This window comes from Zeus faber (assembly GCF_960531495.2).
Source record: "Zeus faber genome assembly, chromosome: 6".
NCBI lineage: Eukaryota > Metazoa > Chordata > Actinopteri > Zeiformes > Zeidae > Zeus > Zeus faber.
Window position 1 is genome coordinate 14,803,075 of NC_137201.1, and position 11,241 is coordinate 14,814,315.

The 11,241-nt window shown below is 43.3% G+C and overlaps 1 long non-coding RNA gene across 1 annotated transcript; it reads right to left on the minus strand.

Annotated features, from left to right (window-relative positions):
- Positions 1-8,290: 8,290 nt before the first annotated feature.
- On the minus strand, positions 8,291-10,015 carry LOC307231656. The gene is made up of 5 exons (XR_013844206.1): positions 9,910-10,015; positions 9,486-9,521; positions 9,335-9,386; positions 8,723-9,032; positions 8,291-8,381 (listed from the first exon to the last, which is right to left on the minus strand). It is a non-coding gene; the product is annotated as an uncharacterized lncRNA (long non-coding RNA).
- Between the last annotated feature and the right edge of the window lie 1,226 nt (positions 10,016-11,241).

Here is an 11,241-nt window from a genome sequence, read left to right on the forward strand (position 1 = left end):
GTAACTGGAGCTTCAACGGCCCAACTCTTTCGGTCGCCACCAGGTGCCTCGTCTTTGTTGCTCGCTGCAGGTTCGCAGGCATGCAGGGCAGCTCCCGTGTCCTCCGCTATGACGTGAGCGGGCGGACAGGTCCATCATGTCCTCTGCCCGCTGGAGAGTCGGTCAACACGTGGCCTTAGGATTGGCCCTGTAAACTCCTGCGCTGGTCCTGGAATCCGTTGATTTCCATCCACGTCCGAAGTTAGGAGCGACAAAGAATAGCAATCGCATACATTACGCCCCGTGTCCTAACTGTCCTTGCTCGGAGCAGTGGGCAGCCAGGCCACGGGGCATGAAGACGGTGATAACGTGGAGATGGGGAGAAATTGCAAAGGCCCCAGAACCTTCTTGCTGTGCGGCAACAGTGCCAACCACTGAGCCACTGTGCCAACTCAACAATAGACATCACAGACATCTCTAGACAGCGTCTGCAAAGTTACGGAACGATGACTCCAACGGCTTCATAAGGTTTAATAAGTTAACGCGTACAGCGAGTCCACGAGCCATGACCACGAGCTAGAGGATAAGAGCACCAATATGTCTAAAGGAAGGTTCAAGGGATATTAGAATGTTACAGCATCTCCCACCTCAAAGCGATCTCCGTCGTGGTGGACCTTCCGACCCGTTCGTTCTAACTCCGCCCTTTGCTTCAAAGTGCTCAGTGAAAGGGGCCCTCATAGGCTCCTAGGATCGGCTGGGGGAGAGACAGGTTGTGGGCCCGGCTGAAGCTCGAGCTCCGATCGGATTGGCTAAAGAGAGTTTGTCAAATCCGTGTGTAAAAACGAGCTATTCCCATGTTGATGTTGTGATTAAGGAATTGATTGACCAAAGTTAATTGGGACAAGTTCCGAGCACTCACTGGTGGACACATCACATCACATCACATCACACACACACACACACACACACACACACACACACACACACACACACACACACACACACACACACACACACACACACACACAACCAGCACCTGCCTCAAACATCCCCCGAACACCATCCTGTTTACTGCCATGGCTATCACAGGAAGAGGCCATGTGCCGTAATGGCTGACTCCAATTTTGGTCGACTTAGTTAATCATGTTTTGTCAAATACATGTCGTCTGATGTTTCTATGTTTATGTTTTGTCAAGTACATATTGTTGTTTGTCCCTGTTTATCCGTCTCCCCCGTAGTGATTCTCTCTCCCCTTCTCGGAGGAGTAATGATGATTGGTTGTTTGAAGACCAAAGCATGCCAAGACTGTTCTCCAAAGAGTGGGATTGGTGGCGGTCTTGTATGACAAAAAAAAAAAATCTGTGCTTTTGTCATCCCACAGCTCGTCCACAGGACAGAGTTATTGCAGCAGTTCTTGGTGATTAATAGAAAATGGCATTGCAGGTTGAGAATTTGAACTCCACCTGGAGATTAATTCTGTTTTGCAATGGTATACTGTAGAAATACCCTGTGTTGTCTGCCAAGCCTGCTGACAGCACATGGAGAAAAAAGCCTATTAATTTATTAGCAATGATTTTGCTGGCGTACTGACAATTGCTGACATATTGTTGATGTTTATCTCTTTCAGATATGTCTGTCAGACATCTTTTCCAGCTGACACATAGTGCTTATTGGCAATCGACCCAATATGAGTCACCATCACAGCTCCATTTGTCATTCTGATATAATATGTGACAGTTTTTTCCCACCCCCTTATTATAGAATTGGCTTGTAAGATATTGGTTTGCACATATTTGAACACATTTGTTACTGCTTAATTTGATGACCAGACACAATTTATGTGTGACATGTATTTCGTTTGTATATATTGAGAGAGGGATAACCCCAGATTACTCTCCCTCAAAAATTAGGTATTTGTAAAAAAAATGACACATTAACTTCTCACATATACAAACAGGCTTTTTTCAAGAATAACAGTATAGTAGAGCAATGTAAAGGAGTATCATATAACTCGGAAACGTCTGTCCGACACCACAACAGGACCCTGAAACCCTGAAACACACACACACACACACACACACACACACACACACACACACACACACACACACACACACACACACACACACACACACACACACACACACACACACACACACACACACACACACACACATTAGATATACAACAACAATATAATACATATTCAAAGTCACATATAATAAAACATGTACTGTGTGGCTGTGTGTATGTGTGTTATTTACCATTCCGTTGCTTATAGATTTCAGATCCAGACATAAGGGCTTGCAGTTACTGCCTGAGCTTTAGCTGCTTGTATTTCTGCTCTCATCATGGCAACAATTTCTTCAGTGTCTTTAATATCTTTCTTCAAAGCTGTCATGTCATGTACTGCATCAAGTTTAACTTTTGGTGCTTGAACTATAGGAGCTATTATCTTGCAATCAACTGCTGGTTGAGCTCCAGCTACAGCTATTTGAATTAAAAAAAATGTGCCAGTTTAGCTTGAGCAGTATGCATGTCCTCTCTGGGAAGATCACTGCAAAGAAATTAGAGAATTCCATTAAAACATGACTTTGTAGTATTTTTTTATTTTAATTTTTTTAACCTTTGCTGTCAGCACGCCAGGCATACAACACAGAGTATTTTTATGCTATTGTATTTCGGACAGAGTTAGTCTGTGGAGTTCAAGTTCTAAACCTGTTCTAAACCTGTAATACTCTTAATTAATTATTAAATCATCAAGAACTTGCTGCATTAACTCTGTCCTGTGGATGACCTATAGTATGACAAGAGCACAGTTTTTGTTATACAGAACCACCACCAACCCTCCTCTTTGGAGAACCTTTTTTTACCATGTTTGGGTCTATAAACAACTAATCACTACTACAAGAGGGGGAGAATCACCACAGGTGAGACAATTAAACATAGAACCAAACAACGACATGTACACGGACAACATAAACATTGGACAAAAATATGTATTGAAAAACAGAGTTAATCGGTCCAGGAAAACTGGGACAGCAATTGAGCATTTAGCCTCTCCCTGTCATAGTCATGGCAGTAAATGAGGGAGGAAAGGAAAGGAATGCAAAGCAGGTATTGGTGGTGTGTGCATGTCTGTGTGTTATGGGACCGCATCTATGGGTGTGTGTGAGGTGTCGACTGGTGAGTGTACAGGACATATCCTAATTGGTTCTGGTGGATAAGGTCGGTATTATGTCGTGGCGCCTCCAAGCAGCGGAAAGGTCCCCGAAGCCCCCCCGTGCTCCGCAGCTGCATAGACACCCCATGGCTGCAGAAAAGCCCCGAGCACCCTGCCCCGCAGCCACAAAAGATCCCCAGGCCCCCACAGAAGCCGGAAGAGAAGCCATGCGGTGGGAGCAAAGGCCAACAGCCGCCCCCGACACCTCAACCCACACCCACAACAGCAAGCAGCCCCCAGGGGCCCCGGAAGGCACCCGGCGGCACTCTCCGAAGCCCCGCCAGGTCCCAGCACACCATAAGCCACCAGGCGCAAGCCGCCAGGACTCCAACCCAGCTGGCAGGAGGCCCACCCGGCCAACCACGCCCCGACACCGACCCACCAGCGACCCCGGAAAACCCCAGTGCTCAATGTGTGCTGTTGGCAATTGCAGTTAAAATTTTGGGTGTGCACATCCTCCAAGCAAGTTGAACCCGAATCACTCGCACCCCTCCTGCCCCACAGACCCTGGTCTGGTGTAGTGTTGTTTGGAGTAGGATTGGTGTGTTAGTGTATGTATTCTAGGCCTATATGAGTGGGATTAAAATCTCAGGATGGGCGAGAAGCACGTCGGGGCAGGAGCGTGACGGGCAAGGTTGCAGCTGCCCGCCACATCCCCACCCACATAGCTTGCACCCCACCCATCCCGCAAGCCCTCGGCTTATTGTGTGGTGTATGTACTGAGTATGAGTTTTGCCACTAGGAGAGATGGGCAAAGAGCAACCAGATCAATGCGGGGAGTGGCCACGCGGACACCCCCCCCGGACACGACCACACCATAGCATGCCCACCTCCCGTACCTGGTGGCACCCAACCTACAGTGACCAGCCACGGGCGCAAAGTGGCCGGCCATGGGCCCCCGCCATGCCAGGCAGCTCCTCGCCCCCATCAGGCCCCTGGTCAAACATTCACACAGAAGTAGTAAATAAAAATGCAATGTAAGATTGCATTGCCACTTTGCAAATTACATTTCAATTCACCCAGTCCCACAAAACACATGTAGATTGGTTTGGCAAATTCCCATGACTTGAGGCATTTTAATGAATAAAAGAAGATCACAGGGCGGTAGAACAGCAGAGACTTTATCATAAAGGTGGTGAGTAAACTGAGGAAGTTGTGACTTATTTGCTTACTCATTTACATTATTTATCTGCTCCTCATCAGAATTAGTCTCAAGGCTATGAACGCGCTGGGTTGCAACATAACAGAGTGTGCATTCGACTGCTGGGTTTATCCAAATGTTGGCATAGATTTGCATAGGACAACAATCCTCACCCTGTGTGATGGAATGAAGTCTTATCCCCCCACTGTGACCGGATGTGACCCTCAAGAATCAAGAGCACATCCCCTGCCTCGCTCACTTAAACTCACATTTGGAGGTTGCCTCAGCCATAACCAATCCCCAAACAGATCCTAACTTGAAATTAAAGGAAGATAAGAGGAGAGAGAACATGGAATACTCAATGGTATTCAAACGGGGATAACACGTTTGTTTTTCACCTTCAGATTTACTCTTTACTCTAACCCTGCATCTACAGGTCTGTTTTTCCTCCTGTTGCCAATTTCAAACTGTTTTTAAACATTTTCATTATCAAACCAAATCAAATGAAACACAATGTTATTGGGATCAGAAAATAACTTCCTCTTGTCCTCACACAAACTGCCAGCACCAATATTTTTGGAATAATTAGTTATGTCAATTGTGTGCTTTCACAAACAGCTTTAGTTGTGTTTAGATATAGGACTGAGAATTATTGCAAAAGCATGTCATATTTAGGACATTTAATGTAAAATTTTAGTTTATTCTTGGTGAGAAATAAAGACATTTAGTTTTATTATTTATTGTCTTTTTATTTTCTCTCCTTCCTGTAACAGCTGGGATTACGGAAATGTTTTTTTGGGGTTTTTTTTATTGTGGAGCACTTTTTTGAAGCATTGTCTCTTAAATATTTGTTTTCACTATTGTCATGTTTTAGACTTGGATTTAAAATCTAAAAATTCTAAATGTATGGCATTAAAACAGAAAAAAAAAAAATGAATTCTGTAAAAAAAACAGTAAAAAGAAACCACCCTGTACTTTATATGCTGTGGTGAAAAGTGCTTCTATCAAATATAAGTCGTTCCTATTTGGGATATTGCTTAGTAATACGTGAGGCCTCAAGGCTAGGGAATGGGCCAAGAGGAGCCAGGCTTGAGGTCTGCCTGCAGGTAATTTGGTGAATCTTTCCATCAACAGAGGTTTTCTTCAAGGATTCCTTCCTGTAGCTCGCCATCCAGTCATTTGCTCCAGCATTAAACCTGGCCTTTTAAAGTGAAACACGCATAGAAATCTTGAGCATTACACTTTTCATAAACCTTTCATGTCTTCTTTCCATATGCACATACCCTCACAACTTCCACAGGAATATTAAAACCATCATGGCTCACCAGTGCTCAGCAGCAAGTCTGTCATGTTCCACAGCAGCAGCACATCATTGGTTGTCGCAGTAGAGGCTGTTGGGAAATTGTTGGGGACGGCTTTTTTAGGTTTGCATTGTATACTGAATTCAGCAGCTTGCAGCATAGCTTGTTTGCATAGCTTGTTTAGCAGTAATGCAAGAGGGTGGCCACAACTTCTGAAGTGAGATTCAACTCACCAATTCTTTGGATAAACATGTGGATGTCTAGTTCAGTAAAAAAAAAAAAAGTTTGGTAAAGTCTGTAGACAAGCTTTCCAGTCCATATAGTTCAAGAGTTTCAGAGTGCCAAGCTGCTGTCCTACTGTTACAGGTTGCTGCGTGGGCGGGGATTGAGTGGATACTAGTGTCAACTAGTGTTGATACAGTGGCTGTATAGACAGCAAATCTGGTATACAGCACAGTGGGACTGAGATACACATTTCTGTTATAAATGAGCGAGATCAGTCCAAAAAAATGGGCGCCAATAACCCCAAAAAGTTACGTATGCCCACATGCACCAATCAACATGGCACTTCAGATTTTGGTTAACCCTTGACCCCAGAACATGTGCACCACATTTAGTGAAATTCTTTTCACTGGGTGTTCCTTTACATGTTTGTGGCATTTGTGGCGCAAAATGCTTTGGTAGACCTCTTCCAAAACGCGGACAAAGGATATCTACCAAGATTTATGATTAGACAAATGGTTAATTGCCTTTTGCAAAGTTTTTTTTGGTTTGATGGCGGCCATGTGTTTGGACCGATTTTACTCATTTATTATAGAAAGGTGTATCTCAGTCCCACAATGCTGTGTACCAAATTTGGTGTTCATACAGTCAAAATCCAAAAAGGAGATGTCACATAATGCAAATAAGCACACAAATTAAACATTCAAGGGACATATGAATGTTACAGCATCTCCCACCACAAAGCTTTGTCTGTCACGGTAGACTTTCTGACCCGTTTGTTCTAACTCCGACTTTGGCTTCAAAGTGGTTGGTCAAAGGAGGATCGGCTGGGGGGGTGTTTAGATCACGGCTAGGAGGGACCCAAACGTCCGACACAGAGACAGTAGACAGAGCGGGGTAAACGGAGGAGGTTTATTAGGAGGTACAGTGGAGATGACCGAAGGGGTCCGATCGGGATGGGACAGGTCCGAGCCGGCGGGGCTACCGGGCCAGGCGGAGTAGGGCAGGACAGGCCAGGAATGGTGGCGGCTGGGAAGGAGGGATCCGCGCTCCAGGCGAAGAGACGGAGAGATGGAGAACCGGGCTGGACGGACAGACTTTAACGGGTAGAGGAGACAGGCAGGTTAGGACGAAGACGAGACCCTTGGATAAGCAGACTAGACTCTGCAGACCGGGAAGGCGCCAGGAGTGATACAAACTCACATAGGGTTGCTAACGATGTGGCCATGAGTGACTGGGGAGCCGGAGAATAAATACTGTGGTAGATGATGAAGATAATAGGTCCCAGGTGTGTGGAACTGGCCGGCGGGAAGAGCAGTAGATGAGGAGAGAGCGGCCTCTAATGGCGCTGGGAGGCTGTGGGCTTGACAGGGGGAGACAATTTGTGTGCCTGGCTGAAGCGCCAGCTCAAATTCGGTCTCCAATCTGATTGGCTAAAGAGAGTCCATCAAATGGGAGTCCAAAACTTCCACGTCCAAAAATTCCCGTGTTATGTCTTTATTATGGAATTCATTCATATTAGAGTAGTCATTTATAAACAATGATTTTGCTGACATACTGCAATATTGCTATAAACATTTTTGTATCAGCTCCGTTTGTAATTCTGATATATGATACTTGACAGCTTTTTTCTACCCCCTTATTCAATGTTTGGCTTGTGAGATATTCATTTGCACATACTGTATTTAAACACATTTGTTACCCTTTTATTTGATGACCAGACTCTGAATTTATGTGAGACAGGGTGGATATGGGGGCGATAGGGTGGTCTGGACCCCCCCTAATGGGAAGAACAGAGAGTTGTCCCCCTCATTGTATCATTGGAATGAAACCAATTTTTTTTTAAATAATATGATAATATGCATTTAAAGCACTTGTGCAAATTATAGACACAAAACAATGTGTTTTATGTTTCGAAAGATTGTGTCCACCCTTCAAATGCCTCACAGTGGTTTGGTCCACTGCCCCCCAAAACCCCACACATATCTTCAGTATGAGTGTCTGCGGAGCAATGTTGAAGTGATGGCTGACCTCCAGTAAGTAACTACTTTGCAAAGGTTAACTTAAAACAATGCATGTTTCGGGCATTTTTCTTTACTTGTGCCACTCAGTAGAATAAAACACATTTACAATTGTAACCACACTGCCTTTTGTACACTCCACACATCTTCTAAGGTATGTACTATGTCTGAAAGTGCAGAAAATGCATGAAATGTAAAAAAAAAATCTGAGGGGGGACCCCCATACCCCCCCCAATTTATTGAGTACCCCCTATTTCTCGAACCAAACCCCCCTGGATTGACATTTGTTATATTTATTATGTTTGAATGTATTAATGACACAGGAATAAACCCAGATAAGTCTCCCTGAAAATTGAGGTATTTGTATAATTATGTAAAAAATGACACGTTAACTTCTCACAAATGCAGAGAGGCTTTTTTAATGCACAACAGTATAGTAATGTAGAGGAGTATCATATAACTCAGAAACTTCTGCCCAACGCCACAACAGGACCCTGAAACACACACACACACACACACACACGCACGCACACACACACACACTCACACACACACACACACACACACACACACACACACACACACACACACACACACACACACACACACAGACATACACACACACACACACACACACACACACACACACACACACACACACACACACACACACACACACACACACACACACACACACACATTAGATATACAACAACAATATAATACATATTCAAAGTCACATATAATAAAACATGCAGTGTGTGTGTGTGTGTGTGTGTGTGTGTGTGTGTGTGTGTGTGTGTGTGTGTGTGTGTGTGTGTATGTGTGTATTTACCCTTTGGTTTTCTTATAGATTTCAGATGCACGCTTAAGGGCTTGCAGTTACTGCCTGAGCTCTAGCTGCTTCTATATCTGCTCTCATGGTGGTAACTACTTCTTCAACGTCGTGAAAAGCTTTCCTAATAGCTGCACTCATACTTTCAGTGAAAGTGTCCATAATTGCATCGATTTTAACTTCTGATTCTTTAACTATAGCAGCCGCTGCCTGCCAATCAGCTGCTGCTTCAGCCTCAGCTGCATTAACTTGAATTTTTAAATTTTCCAGTCTGTCTTTAACAGCTTCCATGTCTTCTGCAGAAAGATCACTGCAAAGAAATAAGAGAATAACATTAAAATATGACTTTGTAGTATTTCATCAGTCTGTCCTGTTGCTATACGACTGGTCCTCCTCAATGAGAGGTAAGTGTGCTGTTTAAATAAATCATTATTTGGTATATTAGCATTCCTAATTCCTAAAGGATGAAAATGACATTATTACCAGAATTACTGGCACCATACCTCATCACTCTACATCTAGAATTAGGTTAGAACTACAGTGTTACTCCTACAATACTAGTTGACCTAGTTAGTTACTGTTACTAGTTACTGTAAGAGAAATTTTTCTGACCCCAATCTTGAAAGGGGTGCCCTCAGTGCTCCACCTGGCCCAGGCTGAGCTTCTAGAAGAATATGTTAAATGGTTACAATTCTACCAAGAAGGAGAACGAGAGTAATTCTCTTTCAGTGATGAGACAAGTAGGTGTTGTGTAACTGCTTACCAAGTACTGAAGGCAGGACTAATCCAACAGCCAAAACTAGAAGACAGACAAAAAGTCAAACAATGCCCCTTGTCTCTCTGCCTTACTATAGTCATATGCTTCCTCTACTATATTATAGACTTCATCAGATTAACCTGGTTCCTCTGAGGCTTAAATTGCATGTTAACAAAGGCAAAAAATAACACATTTTGATGGCAAGTGATGAGTCTTCGATTTGAGAGTTTAGTATGTTTAGTTTAGCAGACCTTTTTCAATGTGCACTCTGCCACAAATAGTATTTGTTTTCCAAATCCATGTAGTAACAGCTCACCATCTCTATTGATGTAACATATTTCGATGCATATGTGTGATTGACAAGACTGAATCTATGTCACTTCACTACTCTAATGTAAAAAACTTCACAACATAATAGGAGAGGACTCACCGGCAATGAAGGTGAAGTGGAATTTCATCTTGCAGATCTCTCGCTGGGCTCCAACTCAGATTACTATGGTGTAGGTCTGTAGACACAAAGCAATGATGGTTTCTTCTTAAGATTCCCAAGACAAATGCTTCTTTTATACTGTTTCTCCTGTTGAGCATTTGTAATAGCACACATTGCAATACCTTGGAGCTGTTTGGTTTTCATAATCATATGAGTAAAAACACACTTTGCTTAAGGGCAAAAATAATCTGGATAATTTAGATATGCAAAAAGAAAAACATTTTACATGACAGAAAGAGCATTTGGCCATAACACACATGTACTGACTTTGATTACAAAGGGAAAAACATCAAATAAATCTGGAAGCATTGATCTAAAGACAGAAGCAGATATTTCAACAAGTCCTTGCTCGTATTTTGGGCCACCCTTCTGTATGAACATTAGCACAACCCAGAGCTACAGCTGATGAGCGTTTGATCTAGGTCAGGGGTCGGCAACCCCCGGCTCCAGAGCCGCATGTGGCTCTTTCATCCCTCTGCCGTCGCTCCCTGTGGCTTTGAGAAAATAGTGTGAATAAATGATGGCTATTTCATTTAAATACATTTTATTCTATTTAGTTAATTTTTTCAATGTAATAGCCCAGCTGCAGTTATCAAGTCATGAATGGAACATACAATCAATTAGATAATGTGATGGTTTTACATTTAAGGAAATAGTACATGCTCGTTCAAAATGTAAGACTTTCTAAGACATTTTAATGGCACAGTTTAACAAAAATAAAAAACTGCTGTGCAAGCCCATTCAAAAAGGCAGTTTAATAAAATGTAAGGACAAATTTGCAATAAAATATAAGCACCAAGTGTGAATATATAGGCATATTAGAACTTCAGTAGGATCAGTCGAGTCCTGGTTTCTTCGATCAATGATTTAGTTGCGTTTATGTGGATTGCCAGGTGCTCCGCTCGCTGCGAATGGGTGTCTTCTTGCATGCATGTGTGACATTAAAGGTCGCACACATCGCATCTCCAGTGCCCTCATGTTAGTGATACACACAGCGTTGCTTGCCAGGCGTGCAACTCGTGCTTCACATATTGGATGATAATATCACAAATTGCCCCAGCTGCACAGAGCTACTCGCTGTTCACTTGTTTATTCAGTGTTTATTATTATAACACGTGTCAGGTATCCAAATTGCACCAAATTCGACACTGCGCGTGCCTGGGTCCCCAGCGATACTCCTGCCAAGAGTGAAGTCGATCGGATGAACGGTTGTCGAGATAATCGACAACCGATACATACATACAACATACATACATACAGACGGACAGAGGA